The following is a 19,619-nucleotide window of genomic DNA, read 5'->3' on the forward strand; positions in this document are numbered from 1 at the left end:
TGCTGGTCAGGCATACCGTATAACAACTCATACATATGAATTCGCCTTGCATATATGAAGTCAGACTGCTCGATGTTTGTTTGGGCATCAAACGCACTCATATACAGCCGTCTACAGATCTGGCCGCTTCCATCAGGACACACCTTGGACCCACCTAACCCCGCGTTGAGCGATGAAAGTGCTTCCGCACTTGCCATATCTGAACTATCTAACAGTGCTTATGTGACTGAACATGTCAACTCGCCGACCTGTGATTCCTCTTTACGCTTCCTTGTTCTACGCAATGACATATTCCATCGTCACAGTTTCCTACCTCAAAGAACGCCAGGCCTGCGCTGAAACCGCAGCACAGTCATAGCGAAAGCTGGAAGAACGGCGTTGCTAAATCACCGTTGTAAGCTCTGTTGTTGTTGTTGTCCTCTGTGCATGGCTCATACCCAATGCAGGGGATTGGCCGAGTAGAGGGTGAATTTTGCTAATATTATCTTAAGGGGGTCGTTCGTAGAAGCATTATTAACTAATATAATGAATTTATGTTTCAATTATTGGTAATGAAATATTTACTCAGGCAGAATTTAGATGATATTCTTTTAGACTGTCGAATGAATTCCTCAATGACGAAGAAAACATCCCTCATGGGGCTTCTAATACAAGTACACTAACAAGGTACCCACTGCACCATAAATCACAATTTTTGTGAAGTTTGGAAGCGCCTACTAAGACATTATTCGTCATTCTGCCGATAAGCGAGGCACCAGCTACACGTCTGTAAGCATTATGTGCACTTTGTTGACGCGACGACTGATGACGATGAAGAATTATGGCTCCACCCTTTGTAATGGGTTGGAAGCTTTAAACGGCCCACCAATTATGTAATTTGCATTAGGTGACGCCCGGTCGCTATGCCTCTCTCCAGCCATGCCGTATAACATACGTTGACGTAGGAGAGAGAGGTGGGGGGGGGGGCGAAGAACTTTACTGGGACCCCGAGGAAATGGATCATGCACTTATGGGCTTCCTTGGCAACTAATACAAGTGCACTTGCGAGGAACCCACTATGCAATAAACCATTGTAATTTTTTAGAAGTAGGAAAGCAGGCATTATGCCATTTTTCGTCATTCTACGAAGAGCCGTGGTACCTGCTAAACGCATGCAAGGCATTATGCGCACTTTGTTGATGCTGTGCCTGATGACGATGAAGAATTATGGCGCAGCCCTTTGTAATGGGTTGGAAGCATTCAACAACCTTCTCGTTGCGCAATTCGCATTGTGTGACGCCTGATTACAGAATTCGCGTTGTGCGACGCTTGGAGTTTATTTTACTCTTCTGCCACGCTATGTTGAATATGTTAATGTGGTTCCTTCCCAACATGAAGCCTGTATAGGACCTTTTTGCAAAGCAGTTTCAAGCACCGGCATGGCTCAGAGGTTGAATACTGGGCTCCCACGCAGAGGGCCCAGGTTCGAACCTCGCTCCATCCTGGAAATTTTTTCTTCTTTCGTTTTTTTTTCTTATTTCGAGCGATAGTGGTTACGGACACCGGCGGCGGCGGCGGCGGACAACTACGGCGCCAAAAACGGCCGGTGAAATGATCTCATAACAGCTTTCGCTGTAAAACCTGTTCACTTGCATTTGACTCCTGCACAGCTTCGGCCGAATGTGCTCGCCCAGCTTCACCATGTGCGACAACACAGGCGTTTCGCGTACCTACAATTGAGAACGTCGTGGATTTTTGAATCTTTTGGTGACCACGTGATTGTTAGGAGCACGGGAAAAAGTGAAAGCATCCGCCTACTGCCGTGTTCTATCCCTCAAAGTTTTATATGAGCCGTTTTAGAGGGCCCTCCAGCTATAACCTGGCCTGTTTTCTACATACGTGTCACAAAAAGGACAGAATAGTCGTTGTCACAGACTATGAAATGCGGTTTGCAATGACACAACCACTTCTTACTGGATGAACAACCAACTTAGCAGGCTTCTTACTAAAAAGGTCATCCTCCAACACAGGTTAGCTCAGTGGTGCTAGCCTATTATGGCAGGCAATATCAGGTTAGCAACGAGATTCTGAAGTACTTGACAGAGGATAAGCTGAGCACGGTGTGCCACTCACGGCGCAACGCCTTCGTGGAACAGTTAAACCGAACGCCTAACGACGTGTTGCCAATGTACGCTTCCACCGACCACCCAGGTGGAATTTTCTATTCAGACAACCGCGAATAACACGGCCCGGCACCAAACTGCTAGTTACGAACCTTTCCTACTGTTATTAGGAAAGATCAACATTGCCTATGACGAAGGGTTTCGCTCCATTCACGTACCCCTCTACACAGTACGCTTAAGAGGCTCTTACCTGTGCCGACTATGTCTGTCAAATCACTGACACGATTTCCGGAGCCGAAAATATTCGAATGATTTTGTTAATATAGCCATTACGAGACCGCCAAGTTTCCTCCTGGGTCCCTTCTGCTTTTGCGGCAGAAACGGCACTCATACCGACAATGCGCCCATAGACCCACATGAGCTCTGATATTGCTGCGTTGTCTTTGCGCTTATGAAATTGACGTGGCACCGCCTTTCCTCCCATCGCTCGTCTAGAGCCCTATCCCGTACTATCACAGATAAAAAGACATGCGCACAGTGCAGCACTAACGCAATTTCCTTTGAAGCGTTTGTTACCTGGCTGCTAAGTAAAAGGTGTTAGACTAGTCGGTGGTTGTATCGTAGAGAAATCGAGTATCTATATAGTACCAGCCATGTAACAAATACACGAAAAGAAATTCGACCAGCCGAGTGTATAGGCGCAGCGTTCTTCGCAACCCTTTTCATCACAGTAGTACCAAAGTCCACTCATTTCCCTGTGCAATGAACTTTCTCTTTACTGTCTCTCTGGAGGCGCTCCGAGTCGCTGCCGTGGGTGTCAGTGGACAATGTAGTTAGCAGTTTATTTTGCGTACGAAGTGGAAGGTGGCACAGTTTCCTGGTCCACTATTTGGTTATGATGACGGCGTTCGCCGTCTCACCGTCTCATAATTTATTAAACCAAATTTAGAACGATTCTTAGTGACAATAAATTAGGGGGGCACAAAAGCGCTGATTCTCAGAAGGTTACCGTTAAAGCATTGGTTGTCAAGGATATATATATATATTTGTCAGGAATATATATATTGACCTTTTTTTAATGTAACCATTACTCCGACATATCCACTCAACAGTTAAGATATGCCCCTTCTGCGTTAAAACAGCGTTTCCATCAACTCTGCCAATCACTGAAGGCTCCCTGCAACGGAGAAACCGAACTGATCTTGGGCTCCCTCGTTACAGCCTCTGGAATGGCGTGGACTGCGCCATGGTGCCGTCTTTTCATGAACCTTTGCAGTAGGGGGAAGAGGAAAAAATCTTAAAAAGTGACATCAGGGCTGTGGTGTGGCTCGGGAAGCTTTCTGATGCCATTCTTTATCAGGAAATTCATGAGAGGAACATGGATCCGCGCATTGTCGCGATTTTTTATCGTTCAAAGATGTCCTGATCGTTGCTCATTTTTAACTGCCTTTCTTCCTTCCCAAAACAATTTTTGCCACTCAAAAACACTTGATCGACCCATGGCATAACTCCCATAAGCCTTCTGGATAATATCGTGGTTCTCACGCGCCGTTTTATTCAGTCGGAAAGAAAACTTCATCGCGTAAGCTGCCCAAGCAACATTCGCTGTGAGGATGACAAGGCACCTTGAGATCGGTTCACTCGATCTACACTCCGTAAAGGCTTGGAGACGACTGGCGACTGGTGCACTAGGAGCTGAGTCGCTCCACCACCAAACAAGCACAGAAACATCCCCCTCCTTTACGAAGTTTGGGTGGGCAAAAATCACGCCTACTACTTTCCGGACAAACCCTGTTAATATATATCAATTGCAGGCAATAATAAGGAATTTATATATATTAGAGTAATAAATAAAAAATACGCCAACATCCCGCCCTGCGAACGTGAATGTCCAGCAAAGCTGTATCGATCACCACACATGCGGACGGAGGGATATGTTTTATTGTTACTTCAAAGTAATGGTAGTGATAATCGCTTTCTGGTCGCTGTGGTGCCGCTTGATTGGTTGCGCGACCATTTTCAGCAAGACGACTTTGTTTGTTTCCTCGAACATTGTAGTCACGCTGTTCTTCTGGTGTCCTTAATTTTTGTGGGCTACCCATATCAGTCTTACAATTCTGTGAATGAGTAGCTAGATTTGTCTGCTTTTCATATATACAAGCGCGAAACACACCGGGGGCGACGGAAGTGCCTTTTGGTGTCATTCAAAGCTCTCGTGAGAAGTGCAAAGCAGCAGCAACGTAATCTTTACCGGGAACACGTGGGAGGGTGTTCCCATTGGCACGCGATCGCTTGTTTTGCTCTTACCTTCGCTACGCTGCGTTAGTCGGCTCGTCTGGCCAGGGGCGTAGCCAGAAATTTTTTTCGGGCGGGGGGGTGGTTCAACCATACTCTCTGTATGTTCGTGCGTGCGTTTGTATGAGCGCGTGTATATATACGCAAGCAAAGCTGAAAAATTTCGGAGGGGGGGGTTGAACCCCCCAACCCCCCCCCCCCTGGCTACACCCCTGCGTCTGGCCACCTCTCCGAATGCCATTGCTCATCGTCTGAGGTGAAAGCGCAATGAGGGCGCCTATCTTCTGGCAGATGTGCTAGCGAGTTTCTGGTTTAGGGGTTCTTTAGTCTGGCGATTGGTGTTTACGCCACGGAATTGTTAATCTTTGGTGGGCCAGGTATGGTGAGTAGTGGGATTCGCCCAATTTCTCTAGCACCTACGCGCTATAGGAGTTTTAGGTTTATGGCACAAAATTTTCCGACCAACTATAGGGATACCGTTTCATTGTAAAACAGCGGTTAGTCCATTTTGAAATCCTCAATCACGATCAAAGCAGTATACGTGCGTCATAATTATTCTAGAAAGCGTCTCATCGTACTATATAATTATCAGGCGACAGCACAATGATGTCTCGCTGGTGCCGCCTATCCATACGACTGGTAAATCATTTGATTACGAGAAACGCTTTCACGCTCATGTGGAACTTCAGGCACCTATAAGATTTCTCTGCTAGGCACACCGTGTATAAGTCGTAAAGCAATCGACGGAACTCCACTGATCAGATTGCGTGAATTCTGCCCTCAAAATGTAAACGAAGGCATGGGGTGTCCTTGTAGCCGTAGCGCTCATACAATATTTCGCCTTCGTCACCAGCACATAACAGAAGCCCGTATACTAATACCCTAGCCGTCTCTTCTCAGCTGAAAATAGTAATAGAAAAGAGTCAATATCATGGGATCGCTTACATGAGACTTCACATAAGGCCATCGGTGTCCCATCGAAGGCTAAATACACCTTTCCGTGTGAGTCATGGGCATTCGCTGGCTTTTGCATTAAGGGGCCAGGGGGAGGGGCATTATATTGTCACGTGGTCGTGACGTCGACGAAGACAACAGTCAGCACGTCCGAGATGAAACTGTTTATTTGGCCGAATTGTGGCCGAGAAACGGAGAACTAGAACTACAGCAATACACGCTGTACAATGATAGCGGCGAACAGGGCGTCGTCCGTCGATCAACTGACAAGCGATCAAGCGCGTCCGCTTTTATACAGGCGCTATCGAACTTTCCAGCAATATCGCTGGTGGCGGCGTTATCTCTAGACAAAACTGGAACATTCGCGTGCGCGGCGCAATCTTAACAAACCGATCTACTACAATCGCGACGCTTCTAGAACACTACTTCGCGGACAGCATCGAGCGTTGATAAACGTCCCTGCCGGTCAAACCCGAATACATCAAAACAAGACAAGAAGTGGGCGTGACATTGCCCCCCCTCTGAAAAAGCATCGTCCCGATGCTTATGAAAGAACATAGAAGAGAAAAAAAAACAAAACAAGTGCATACACAAATAAATTACAATAACGAAGGAAAAAATAGAGTCCCCAGGCTCGCTAACGCGCAAAAAACGGCTTAAGGCGCACGACATGGACGACTTCAGGTCGCGCACGGCGCCGCTGAGAGTTCGTAATGCCGTCAGGGGCAACCTCATAGTCGAGTGCGCCGAGGCGTCGAAGTACCCTGTACGGTCCGAAGTATCGTCGAAGTAGCTTCTCACTAAGTCCTCGTCGGCGTATTGGCGTCCATACCCATACACGGTCACCGGGTTGGTATTCCATGTGGCGTCGTCGAAGGTTGTAGCGGCGGCTGTCAGTCGTCTGCAGGTTCTTTATCCGTAGGCGGGCCAGCTGTCGTGCTTCTTCGGCGCGCTGTAGGTAGGTGGTCACGTCGATGTTTTCCTCGTCGGTCACGTTTGGTAGCATGGCGTCGAGCGTCGTTGCAGGGCTCCGTCCGTAGACCAACTTGTATGGTGTCATCTGCGTCGTTTCCTGTACGGCCGTGTTGTACGCGAAGGTCACGTACGGAAGGATGGCGTCCCAGGTCTTGTGTTCGACGTCGACGTACATGGCCAGCATGTCGGCGATGGTCTTATTTAGACGCTCGGTGAGGCCGTTGGTCTGTGGGTGGTACGCGGTGGTGCGGCGATGGCTTGTGTGGCTGTATTCCAAGATCGCCTGAGTTAGGTCAGCCGTGAACGCCGTACCTCTGTCGGTGATGAGAACCTCTGGGGCGCCGTGTCGAAGGACGATGCTCTCAACGAAGAACTTGGCTACCTCAGCGGCACTGCCTTTGGGCAGGGCTTTTGTTTCGGCGTAGCGGGTGAGGTAGTCGGTAGCCACGACGATCCATTTATTTCCGCAAGTCGACGTTGGGAACGGCCCCAGGAGGTCCATCCCGATCTGCTCGAATGGTCGCCGAGGAGGCTCGATCGGCTGAAGGAAGCCTGCTGGTCTTGTGGGCGGTGTCTTCCGTCGCTGACAGTCTCGGCACGTCCTTACGTAGCGAGTGACGTCGGCGGCAAGGCGCGGCCAGTAGTACTTTTCGTGTACTCGTGCGAGCGTTCGGGACAGTCCGAGGTGTCCAGCCGTCGGGTCGTCGTGCAGGGCATGCAAAATCTCTGGTCTCAGTCCCGAAGGTACAACGATAAGGTAGCTGGCTCGGGCAGGAGAGAAGTTCTTCTTTACGAGGACGTTGTTTTTCAAAGAAAATGATGCCAATCCTCGCCTGAATACTTTTGGGACAACGATGGTCCTGCCCTCCAGGTAATCCACTAGACCCTTCAGTTCAGGGTCGGCTCGCTGTCGTTCGGCGAAGTCTTCGGTACTTATGGCTGCCAAGAAGCTGTCATCATCCTGGTCGTCGGGCGTTGGTGGGTGGACGGGGGCACGAGACATGCAGTCGGCGTCGGAGTGTTTCCTTCCGGACTTGTACACGACAGTAATGTCAAATTCTTGAAGTCTCAGGCTCCACCGTGCGAGGCGACCTGAAGGGTCCTTCAAGTTAGCTAGCCAACACAAGGCGTGATGGTCGCTCACAACTTTGAAGGGCCTGCCGTAGAGATAGGGGCGAAACTTTGACGTAGCCCAGATGATGGCGAGGCACTCCTTTTCTGTTGTGGAATAGTTGACCTCTGCTTTAGACAGCGACCGGCTAGCATAACTGATAACCCGTTCCAGTCCGCCCGCCCGCTGCACAAGGACGGCGCCGAGTCCTATGCTGCTTGCATCGGTGTGAATCTCCGTATCGGCGTATTCGTCGAAATGCGCAAGTATCCGAGGTGTCTGCAGGCGTCGTTTCAGTTCATGAAATGCTTCGATTTGCGCTGTTTGCCACCTGAATTCGACGTCGGTCTTCGTGAGCTGCGTTAGTGGCTCGGCGATCCGTGAAATGTCTTTGACAAAGCGTCTGTAATAGGCGCACAAGCCGAGAAATCGGCGCACGTCCTTCTTGTCGGTGGGTGGCGGGAAAGCGGCGATGGCAGCTGTTTTCTGCGGGTCTGGGAGCACTCCAGTCTTGCTGATCACGTGACCCAGAAACAAGAGCTCCTCGTACGCGAAGCGGCACTTTTCTGGCTTCAGGGTCAGCCCGGAGTTCTTGATTGCTTGAAGTACGGATTGAAGTCGCTGGAGGTGTTCGTCGAAGTTCGAGGAATACACAACGACGTCGTCCAAGTAAACAAGGCAAGTCTGCCACTTCAAGCCAGCTAATACAGTATCCATGACTCGTTGGAAAGTCGCAGGTGCCGAGCAAAGACCGAAGGGCATGACCTTGAACTCGGAACAGGCCGTCCGGCGTTATAAAGGCGGTCTTTTCTCGGTCTCTCTCGTCGACTTCAATTTGCCAGTAGCCGGTCTTGAGGTCCATCGACGAAAAGTAATTCGCGTTGTGGAGTCGATCCAGGGTGTCGTCTATCCGTGGGAGAGGGTATACGTCCTTCTTTGTGATTTTGTTCAGGCGACGATAATCGACGCAGAAACGTAGGGTCCCATCCTTCTTCTTCACTAACACCACGGGAGACGCCCACGGGCTGTTGGACGGCTGGATGATGTCGTCGCGTAGCATTTCATCGACCTGTTTCTTAACGGCCTCCCGTTCCCGCGTCGAAACCCGGTAGGGACTCTGACGGAGTGGTCGAGCATTTTCTTCTGTTATGATGCGGTGCTTAGCAAGGGGCGTTTGTCGGACCCGCGACGACGACGAGAAACAGTCCCTGTATTCCCGCAGAAGGCGTCGAAGCTGTTGCTGTTGGCGAGCGGGAAGACTTGGGTTTACGTCGAAGGGTGGCTCAGGGATCGTCGTCGTAGCTTCGTCAGAATCTGAAAAGGCAAACGCATCGCTGACGGCCAAGATTTCTTCGATGTATGCAATCGTCGTGCCCCTGCTCAGGTGTCTGTATTCCTGGCTGAAATTCGTTAGCATCACGCTTCCTTTCCCTTCATACAGCCGAGCAATGCCTCTTGCGACGCAGATGTCACGGTCTAGCAGCAAACCCTGATCGCTCTCGATGACTCCTTCGATGCATTCAGCCGTTTCGGTGCCGACGGGAATTATGATGCTGGATCTAGGAGGAATGGTGACTTGATCCTCGAGCACGTTCAGGGCATGTTGACATGGGTTCGTATCCGGCGGTGTCGCTTTCTCCGACGATAGGGTTATCGACCTGGTTCTTAAGTCGATGACGGCGCCGTGGTCACTTAGGAAGTCCATTCCCAGTATCACATCCCTGGAGCAGTTTTGTAGGATTACAAAGCTCGCAGGATAAGTCCGGTTGTTCATAGTGACTCTCGCCGTGCAGACACCAATCGGCGTTATTAGATGGCCTCCAGCGGTCCGGATCTCGGGGCCTTCCCAAGCAGTCCTAACTTTCTTCAACTTTGCTGCGAACGGCCCATTGATGACGGAATAGTCGGCTCCAGTATCGACGAGAGCGGTGACGTTGTGGCCGTCGATCAGAACGTCGAGGTCGCTAGTCCGCCGTCTTGCGTTGCGGTTACGTCGCGGCGTCGGGTCACGGCTACGTCGGTTTGCACCGCTGCTTCCGCGTTGCGTCGTCAGGTCTGCTTCCGGTCGCAAAGTTTCGTCTTCAGGACGTCGTTCGGCGTGCGGCGGGGGCTGGGAACTTCGTCGCGGCGTCGTCGTCGACGGCGGAGGATCTTCAGCATTTCGTCGTTCAGCAACCGCACCTCCATCGGTTGCTGCCCTTAGTTTTCCGGATACGGGCTAGGCGACCGGCCCCGGTTTGGGCCACTGTACTGCCGGCGGTGCGGTGACATGTAACGGCCGGGCGAGGGCGAGCGGGAAGGTCGTCGTTCTTACCATTGCGTTCCGGTGAGGTAGTCGTCGATGTCGCGAGGCCGTTCGCCTGGCTGCGGGCGCGGCGCGTTGACGGCGAATCCGCGTAGCCCCATCTGACGGTACTGGCAGCGGCGGTACGTGTGGCCGGCCTCCCCGCAGTGGTAGCAGAGCGGGCGGTTGTCAGGGGCACGCCAGACATCGGTCTTCCTGGGGGTGTAGCGCTGGCCGACAGGTTGGCGGTAGGGCGTCGGTGGTGACGGCGGCGTCTGGCCGACAGGTGGACGGTAGGGCGTCAGTGGCGGCGGCGGCGTCTGGCGACGGTACTGCGGCGGTGTGTCGTCTTGGCGTGGGCGTGGAGGAGGAGCATGACGGCGGACTGCAGCAGCATAGCTCATAGCTTGCGGCTGCGGCTCTACTAGCTGAGGCGCACCGAGTGAATGCTGGATGATCTCCTGGCGCACGACGTCGGCGTTGGAATCTACTTTAGGTTGCGACGAAGATAGAAGCTTTCGCAGCGCCTCTTGCACGATTGCTCGAATCGACTCACGCAGGTCGGCGGATCCTAGCGCTTGAACGTCGGCGTAGCTTGTGGTCGAGAAGCTGTGGTTGTATTGCCGTGTTCGCATCTCAAGCGTTTTCTCGATCGTTGTTGCTTCGGAGACAAATTCTTGGACGGTATTCGGCGGATTCCTCATAAGGCCAGCGAAGAGCTGTTCCTTTACTCCTCGCATGAGGAAACGAACCTTCTTTTCTTCAGGCATATTGGGGTCAGCGCGGCGGAACAGCCGGGTCATTTCTTCCGCGAAGATTGTCACGTTTTCGTTCGGGAGCTGAACCCGTGTCTCCAGCAAGGTTGCGGCCCTTTCCTTTCGAACGACGCTCGTGAACGTCTCCAAAAAAGCACTGCGGAAGAGATCCCAGGTTCGAAGCGTGGACTCCCGGTTCTCGAGCCATGTCCTTGCTGCTTCTTCCAGGTAGAAGTACACGTGGCGCAGCTTGTCGTCGGCGTTCCAGTTGTTAAATGTTGCGACCCTTTCGAACGTCTCCAGCCAGGTTTCGGGGTCTTCACATGGCGAACAACGAAATGTCGGCGGCTCCCTGGGCGGCTGCATCACTATCGCGGCAGGGTTCGCTGCGGCCGTCATCGTGCCTGTTGTTCTTGTCGCCGTGGCTTTTGGCTTATCCGGTAGGGGTCCGTATTGGGGGGGTAGTCCTTTCTGCCGGCGGCTGGTTCGAGGATCCGGGTTGTCCTTAGAGTCGTCGTCTTCGCGGTTTGAGCTTGGGTCAGCGCTCCGCGGTGGCGTCCGGATCATGAAGCAGCACCTCCACCAGATGTCACGTGGTCGTGACTTCGACGAAGACAACAGTCAGCACGTCCGAGATGAAACTGTTTATTTGGCCGAACTTGTGGCCGAGAAACGGAGAACTAGAACTACAGCAATACACGCTGTACAATGGTAGCGGCTAACAGGGCGTCGTCCGTCGATCAACTGACAAGCGATCGAGCGCGTCGGCTTTTATACAGGCGCTATCGAACTTTCCAGCAATATCGCTGGTGGCGGCGTTATCTCTAGACAAAACTGGAACATTCGCGTGCGCGGTGCAATCTTAACAAACCGATCTACTACAATCGCGACGCTTCTAGAACACTACTTCGCGGACAGCGCCGAGCGTTGATAACCGTCCCTGCAGGTCAAACCCGAATACATCAAAACAAGACAAGAAGTGGGCGTGGTAATATTTTGACGGCAACCATCCCCCGCTCTTTCATCTCCACTGTTCGCGCTCACCAAAACTTTTAAGCCAGTACGATTACGACTTGCACATACTGCATGATGTGGATCCCATAAAAGGTTGATATCGATTCGGATATTTTCCCACTAAACGCAGTTGTGCCCATGTTCAAAGTACTAAGCGCTGTTTCCAGTCAGTACGATTGAGCCTACATAGACTGCACCGTAAATATTCCAGTTTATTGAATCAAATTCGCGCCTTAGAATACCCATTAGGCGGGAACACCTTTGCGCCCAACAGAAGTACAACCCCTTTTGTCGCGCCTAAGGGGCTATTTTATTGCGTATATTGCTTTATGTGCGACAGTGGTGTGGCTAGGCCTTGTCGTACGCGCTCGCCTAGGATGCATCATCGTGAAACATGCCTATACTGAAAGGTCGTCTTTGAGTTTTTGGTGCACTACGTCTGAAGTAGCATACAGGGGCGTAGGCAGAAATTTTTTTTGCGGGGGGGGTCACTTCCTTGATCTGAAATGGGGGCCGGACAGGCAGATGTGGTCGAGTGTATTTTTGTGTTCTGTATGTCATTGCAAAAAAAAAAATTCCGGGGAGGGGGGCACTGGCTTGGTGTGCCACTCCCTGGCTACGCTAGTGATAGAATACCCTCATGCGGGCGTCAGTTTAGCGCAGCAGCGTTCCCGTCATTTCTTGCAATGATGAGAGATAGATTACGCTATAGCGTATCACAAATAACTAATAGCGCATGTTTACGAGCCAGTAACGTATACATAGTTAACAGAGCGAAAAATTAAGCACGGGCACAGGACAGCCCGAGGCCGGTGTCTACTTGTGCGTGTTTCAGTTTGCGCTGTGTCAACTATGTACAAGTATATAACCCCAAATAATTTTATTTAAGAGGAGGAGGAAAGAAAGGAATGAAAGGCAGAGAGGTCAAGCAGACGCGCGTCTGGTTTGCTACCCTACATGGGGGGAAGAGATGAAGAAATTCAAAGAAAGAAAGAAAGAAAGAAAGAAAAAAAGAAAGAAGAGGGATAGCCGGTAAGGAGGTCAACCATATTTTTCGGTCTTTTTTTAGGCTTCGCTAACTTGCATTCCTAGAAACCCTAGGAGTGTGTGTGAAATAATGTTCGAAGTTAGAAGATGTGAAATTGTATCAAGCATTAGAGAATAAAAAAAAGCATTTTTTCTTGACTTCTCCGACATTCATTTGTTTCTATGTGTGTGCGTAGCGCTTCTGCGTGCAAGCCTCACTAAAATGGCACGAGCGATTTGCATACCACACCATGTAAGCAGGTTAGTGCAAGCAATACTCGTCCCTATCAAAGTTCACTTTATGGCTTTTTCACTGAGTTCGATACTTAAATTCTACATCATCTTTCTGTCTGTTGACATAGATAAGCGGGCAACACTTACTCCCTTGCTGCGGAGACGAAGGTGGTGATGGTGGTTCACGTAGAGGCGGTGATCGTCTCCCAGTGCCTGTTTAGAAGCAATGACATCAAGATAAATCCCCAGTATGACGGAAGTGCCACCTTGAATTATGTGTTTTATACCGCCATCATGCATGCATCAAACGATAAGCAAGTGCTTTGTGTACCAATGGCTGCTCAGTTTATGGTCTTTTGTGAGAATAATACAGTGCTTCAGAAAGCTTCAAAGGTAGAAAAAAATATGTGGGCAGCCTTCATATTTCAAAAAACTATTGTTAAAAGTGCATTCGTGTGTAATTACCTTTACACTTTATAGTCTCGTTGAGCACTTTCGTTTTACATAGCGCTGTCTATTTTGGTGCGAAAGTAAATGTCTTCCAAGAAATCTTTTTCTGTGACGAACCATCGCGACAAATACTAAACGAGAGAGTGAAGGCTGTCTCGCCTACCGCAGATTTTTGCAGTCATTCTAATCAACTCGCACATATGTTGTGCACGCTAAATCAGTGAACACGACGATACATGGGTTGATGGACCGTCATTACTCATTGTCAATGACCAGTACCATAAAGGCAGCCGATATACGATCCACTATTGCAGCCAACCTGCATTGCTGCTGACTTAAATTCGCCATCACTTGCCGCGGAATCTGAGGGAAATATGCGGACCAAAAACTGCTAAACACTTTGAACGATGCAGGCAGTATGAACACCCTGAAATAAACTGTTCTTTAGGTGTTTATTTCTTTATTTATTGATTGATTAAAGGTACTGTATAGGCCCCGTGAAGGCGTTGTGTAAGGGGCGACTAAGAAACTATCAAGGCTGATGCACCTTACGGGTACTACGTAGTAGTGTATCTAGAACATTGTCTTATACTGGCGTGCGCGCTCTTGTTTTTATATTGTTGTCGACACTTTTGACTGGCTAAATTCAGCACGCGTGTAATTGCTCGGCAAAGACAACACCTGAGTGTATTCGAACCTTCTCGAGTCTTTTAGGACGTTTCAGTCATATTGTACACATTACGGAATCGTCGAGTACTTTCTGAAAGATATTAGAGCACGAGCAAAAACTCCCTAACGTTCACAAAGGCTGATGCGTTTCACCCGGGTATCAGATTCTCGACGACGGCCAATCGTGCTCGCCGTTGTTACCAGGCTGTGAGCGTCTCGCTTCATTGGGCGCATCGACCGCGAATTAAGTGTTCTGACCCTACCATGTTTACTGCTCGGTTTTGTACATTCACAATCGCGTGACAGTATCTTTCACCACATAATTAGGTCAATAGAAATCATGAAAACATTGTACATTAGTTGGAGAAATAGTAATGGTAATAATAGTAATAAATATTTACGGAACGGAGCCACGATGACGAAAACACAAAGTAACACACGAAACACAAGAGCCAAATTCTCAATCTAGGATTCTTGAATTCTCATTCTACAGCCTATTCTGAATTTCTCAGTCTCTGGAATACTCAGTTAAACAGCAATGAGAACTCAATCTCTGGCCAAGCTCTGGAAAGCCCGAATATGATCTTCAACCCAGATGCATGCCAATTTTCATAACATTCGCACGTGTGGATGAAATGCGCTGCCATTATAATCTTACTAAGGCACAATATTTTATGTAATAAAGTGCGTATTGAAGCTCTCTATAACCATGTTTTACGTATTGATGTTATGTCCATTCTAGAGTGCGTTATCATCTGTTCCTGCAACAGCTTTAGCCAAACTCGCAGGGCAACACGTTGTAAAAACGTTCACTGTATCCGGCTGCTTCGTGTACCCATTTAGGGTTGATTACGCTGTTAGTGAACCATTGAATATAATTATTTGGCCGAACATGACTCAATTGCAGCAAATTAGAACACACTATAACTACAATATTGTAATCTCTTAACACAGATTCCGCTAAAAAGCATTCCTAGGCTTCTTCCCGTTTTAACGTGATGTAAGAAAACGCCGTTGCACTCTCTCTTTACACCTCCATCAATGAGAAGAAGAAATCAAAAGTGCTGTGAGATATATATATATATCTTCATTCTCCATCTCTTGACTTTGTCAGGAGAATATGGTATTCGAATTATCACATCTCATTCTGAGTGCTTAAAATAAATACATTGGTAAACTTTAACAGCTTCATTGCGCTCGGGTATGCAATAGTTTTCGCTTGGACATGGTGGTTGTTAAACAGGCTATTCACATTAAAACGAAATAGTAGTGCTGAATGCTACTCTCAGATGTAGCGATATACGTTTCGCTCAGACAACCGAACAATCACATGCACACATCATAGAAACGGTCCTATAAAAGTAAAAAGCTTAAGCACATCTCATTTTTATGTCATGGCAGTGTGCTGACATGGACCATTCTGTACACTGCAACAAGGTAATTATGATTGGTAATAACATACATCTTCTGTTTCCATTTACATGGTGGACCCAAGAAAACGAGACAATTCTGTATAGAAGGCAGTGTGGGATGTGAGTCCTTACCTGGAGAGTATCCTTGATTCACTATTCCTCTAGGTGGTGTTTGTCTTCCTGCGAGTGCGCATTAAATAGTAAGTTATAATGTGGGCAAAAGACAATGTATGGCGGGTACAACTACAATACCAAGCAAGAAATCTGCACCGCTATTCGCTGCCTCAAATGCCTTCGAGAGTTTGCTTTCATTCGCATGTTTTTTGTGTTAGCCAATATTCTAATTTTTTCCGTGGTTGTTGGTCCTTAAGTCAACTGAAATCCGGCCGAGTTTCTTTACTTGAACATGTTTATTCACATTAAATGCTGTCCAGAAGACACATAAAGGCACATTAGACAGGCTGAGCGCTCGTCTTCGTCCCCGTATTTCGCGCTACATTTTATCATTACGCAAAGCCATTATATTCCGCTAACACACACAAGCATGCGAGTATCTTATCGGCCTCGATATGCATATCTCAATTTCTGCGAAAAATATTTGGCAACGGATAAAACCACACAAGGTGACGCATGTCGCGATGAAAGACCGATGCTCAGCTCAAATGAAAAGTTTAAACAACCACACGCTATATTCAAAAGAGACATTCTAGACAACATACTCCGACTTAGTTGCAGGGTGTGTGATCGGCTAATGTCCACAATCATTTGTCGCATTTGCGTCGTGTGTTTCTTGCGGCAAGATTGAGGCACCCACCGCGAGCACAATCCAGGTTACCAAATGCGAAAATGATGCACGCGGAGCCTCAATTACGCTATCGCGTTATGGTTTTAAAGGCGAAGCTCAGGCGTCCTCCGGGTTTCGAAACATTTTTCTATAAACTTTAGCTTGTAATTGGTCTTATTAACCGAGCAATGCCTCATGCAGCATTGTCAGATACATAGTGCCTGGCACACACTAATAAAAAAACGCCAGGCCTGCGCTGAAACCGCAGCACAGTCACAGCGAAAGCTGGAAGAGCGGCGTTTCTAGAGCCCGTTGTGAGCTCTCTTGGGGCTACAATACAAGTACACTAGAAAGGTACCCACTACGCCATAAATCACAATTTTTGTGGAGTTGGAAGCACCTCTAAGCCATTATGCGTCATTCTGTGGAGAAACGAGGCACCAGCTACACGGCTGTAAGGCATTATGTGCACTTTGTTGACGCGACGACTGATGACGATGAAGAATTATGGCTCAGCCCTTTGTAATGGGTTGGAAGCTTTAAACGGCCCACCAGTTATGTAGTTTGTATTGGGTGACGCCCGGTCGCTATTTCCCTCTCCTGTCATGCTGTATAACATACGTTGACGTGGGAGAGAGATGGGGGGGGGGCGAAGAACTTTAGTGAGACCCCGAGGAAATGGATCATGCGCTTATGGGCTTCCTTGGCAACCAATACAAGTGCACTTGCGAGGAACCCACTACGCTCTAAATCATTGTAATTTTACAGAGACCACGAGGAAATGGATCATGCGCTTATGGGCTTCCTTGGCAACCAATACAAGTGCACTTGCGAGGAACCCACTACGCTCTAAATCATTGTAATTTTACTGAGACCCCGAGGAAATGGATCATGCGCTTATGGGCTTCCTTGGCAACCAATACAAGTGCACTTGCGAGGAACCCTCTACGCTATAAATCATTGTAATTTTTTAGAAGTACGGCGAGCCGTGGTACCTGCTAAACGCATGTAAGGCATTATGCGCACTTTCTTGATGCTGTGCCTGATGACGACGAAGAATTATGGCAGAGCCCTTTGTAATGGGTTGGAAGCATTCAACAGCCTACTCGTCGCGCAATTCGCATTGTGTGACGCCTGGTTACAGAATTCGCGTTGTGCGACGCTTGGTGCTTATTTTACTCTTCTACCACGCTATATTGTATATGCTAATATGGTTCCTTCCCGACATGAAGCCTGTATAGGACCTTTTTGCAAAGCAGTTTCAAGCACCGGCATGGCTCAGAGGTTGAATACTGGGCTCACACGCAGAGGGCCCAGGTTCGAACCTCGTTCCATCCTGGAATTTTTTTCTTATTTCGTTTTTTTTTTCTTATTTCGAGCGATACTGGTTACGGACACCGGCGGCGGCGGCGGCAGCGGCGGCGGACAACTACGGCGCCAAAAACGGCCGGTGAAATGATCTCATAACAGCGTTCGCTGTAAAAATGACGTTTGATGCGTTTGAATTGCATTTAAGTGCTTTACGGCGTGGCGCTGGCTGTGATGTGAAGGGCAAAACTCGACAAAGTTTTGTGAATTGTCATGTACATAATGCTTCAACTTAAAGCAAAAAGAAAACACTTACTCGAAGTGCCCTGTCCCGCATGTACACAAGTAGGTACTTGTACTAATGCAAGCAGAAGCAAGAATGAGCCGAGCAGGAATGCAATGTCTCGACGAAAGCCCCTCATCTTAAATTGTTACCTGAAAAGCAATGCCGCATATTATTGCATTACCAAGCTGCTATATGCTTGTTTACCCAACATATCATATCATCCAATAATTTAACCTTTTTTTTTATCGCATCGAACTTCTGTTTGTCACATTCTCCAAGCATTTCATTCTTACCGTAGGCATATACTTATTCTTCATCAGGAGCAAACTTTCCTTTCTTCTGTCACGCAGGAAACGGGCGCCTTATTTTTTCGAGAAGTACTTCCGATGCAATTTACAACTACCCGATCAAAGGGACGTTGTTGGATGTTTGAAGAGTGGTGTGCGCGAACTTTAAATTCTTGAAGTCAATGTAAACTGTTCGTACTAATGGACGCTCTTTCATTTCACAGGTAGAACTAATTAGTTCTACCATAAAGTAACATTTTAAACTCTCGGTAAACTCTACACAGATAATTATTATGCGAAAGCCATGGATGCCACATCAAACGCGAAACTCACCGTCGAGTCGGCGTCTTCGATATTTCGCTAGATCTAACGATATTTCACGAAGCCGCGTAGGCGTCAACACGAGTATTGCAAAACAAATAATAATAATAATGAAAGTACATCAAAAGTCACGTGATACTCAAGCGAATGTGGAATTTGTGTGTGCAGTCGGCCCACCAAAGGTCACATGACCTCAATGTAACCTCACCCAATCAATGACATAACCCTGTGACGCCATCATGACGTCACATATTACCAGAATTTGTGAGTTCATAGTGTCATAATTATGACGCCACATTATGACGACATCGCACTACATCGCTTCTTGGTCAATGGCAGACCGATCACGGAGCGTCGACAACCGCATGTGACGTGCAATAATCTTGTGATACCTGTGGTGCAGGAGGCAGTGCGAAACAACTTTAGCGTCAGAAAACTTTCGCGTGCCAGAGGAGAAATAATCAATGCATGGACCTCTTGAACTATTCCATAAGGGGGCTTGTGAGTCTTTGTGTATAAAATAGTTAAACTCGAAGGAAAATTCGTTAGCCATTCCACTCTGTGAAGATGAACGATAAGCGAAGCTGTTGAGCCCATGACACACAGGTGACATGGCGGAAGACACTTTGGCATGAAGGAGCAGGCTATGAGCGTGGTGTTCAACGTGAAAATAGTTTGCAGTGTACCGCCAAACATCGACGACTACGCTGATATTCACATACACATTGCGCCACGTTTGCTCGCCATGCCCGCCGACAAATCCCTGTTCTACGCTTCCTGACACGCCTGGTCTTCTATAGCTTGCCATAGCTTGCCGCATGCGCTAGCCCCTTCGTGCATGATCTTCACTGGTGTTTTCCGCGTGCCGGCATGGTTGATATTCTAGTCCCTGTAGCTTTCGTGTTTCCTGGTAGGCGCGTTGCTTTTCGGGAGACTTAACTATACGTGGCCGTGGAAAACCTACTGCAGAACTTTAATAGCACGTGCTGCTCGGCAGCTCCTTGTTTCAATTATATCAATGCGCTTCAGAATGGACATTTTCTGTTTGAGTAGGCTTTACTGCAACACACAATGTTTGAAAGTCAGCTTACAAAGACCTGTCTCACACCAATCCCCGAAAGCCGGCTTCACTTTTAAAGAAAAATGCACAGCTGAAAAAATATTTCATGAAGGCAATATAAGGCGTTTTGAGGTTCGTAGCTGTTACCAGAGCAAGTCGTTTTTGGATGTGAATTTCGTCATAGGCGGAGATAAAAAAAATCGCGTCTTTAGTATTTAGAAACAATTAGGCAGAGGCGCTATTCTAAGCCATCTTTCTACGACCGGGAAATATCTCTTGATTTTGAGCGCTT

The sequence above is a fragment of the Rhipicephalus sanguineus genome, chromosome 8 (assembly GCF_013339695.2).
Source record: "Rhipicephalus sanguineus isolate Rsan-2018 chromosome 8, BIME_Rsan_1.4, whole genome shotgun sequence".
Taxonomy (NCBI): domain Eukaryota; kingdom Metazoa; phylum Arthropoda; class Arachnida; order Ixodida; family Ixodidae; genus Rhipicephalus; species Rhipicephalus sanguineus.